At 36.6% G+C, this 1,023-nt stretch overlaps 1 pseudogene; it reads right to left on the bottom strand.

Moving 5' to 3' along the window:
- Window positions 1–358: 358 nt before the first annotated feature.
- LOC146856896 (U2 spliceosomal RNA) lies at window positions 359–567 on the bottom strand (annotated as a pseudogene).
- Between the last annotated feature and the right edge of the window lie 456 nt (window positions 568–1,023).

Below are 1,023 nucleotides of genomic sequence, written 5' to 3' on the forward strand. Positions count from 1 at the left end.
CCTCTTCAATTCACTACCAGAACCTCCCTGCCCCTTTATCACACTCTTGCAGGTTCTTGCTTTCTCCCTTTGTTAATGTTTTTCCATCTTTCTCTTCCTCTATATTTCCAGTTTGTTTGTTTTTCCCTCTCTTGCTCTCAGTGAATGTCTGATGAAGACAAATAAGTGTAGTAATGCAGAAAAATAAGTGCTGGTGGCCCTCATCTGCAACCACTGGCTCAAATTAAGCATTGGCTTCTTTACATGTTGTTGCCCTGCTGGAAACAAATGTATGTTTAACATTTACATACTGTCCCATAATGAAAATTCAGATTGAAAAATAATCTGTGCACAAAAACAAAATGCTGTTTTTAATAATGTATGGTTTTATTAAACAAATTGTGCTGCCAAATTTGTCATTATATCCCATTTTTAAGTTTTCTTTTGTTTTTTTCTCAGGGGAAGAACCCCGCTGAGCTCCCTCTGGACATTTTTTGCTCAATCTCTGCACTCCCTTACTCAGACAAATCAATTAAACTGATAAGAACAGATACTACACTTGATCTTAGCCAAAGGTAGAGAAGTCATGCTCAAACAAATTAATCGTTTCATTTTATGCCCCACAACTTTCAGAGTTAATCAGTTTCCACTGGCATCATGTTAGGTGTTGGTTAGGGACTGAGGGTTTAGTTAAGAGGTTAATGGTAAAGGGCTTAATTTAAAGTGTGTTGCTGAGTGTTACAATTATTTTTAGCCTATCTCAGAAAAAAAGAGGCAATGCTTATCACAATAAAATTATTCCAATGGAAAACACTTCGATTTTCTAGGATGAGTGTTGCAATACAGGAAAACAATGCTCTTGCGAGAGTGGGTGATCACATAAATTCAAATATCATGTTTTTAGCACTTAAAAATGATACGTTATTTGTCTTCTTTGTAGACACCTTTAATGTTTGCATGCAATGGAGCTACGAATCAGAAAGACACCAGAGAATTGGCTAATGTCACATAATTGGCCAAGTGAGAAGCTGTCTGTTGGGGTAT

The sequence above is a fragment of the Triturus cristatus genome, chromosome 3_2, assembly GCF_964204655.1.
Source record: "Triturus cristatus chromosome 3_2, aTriCri1.1, whole genome shotgun sequence".
Taxonomy (NCBI): Eukaryota; Metazoa; Chordata; class Amphibia; order Caudata; family Salamandridae; genus Triturus; species Triturus cristatus.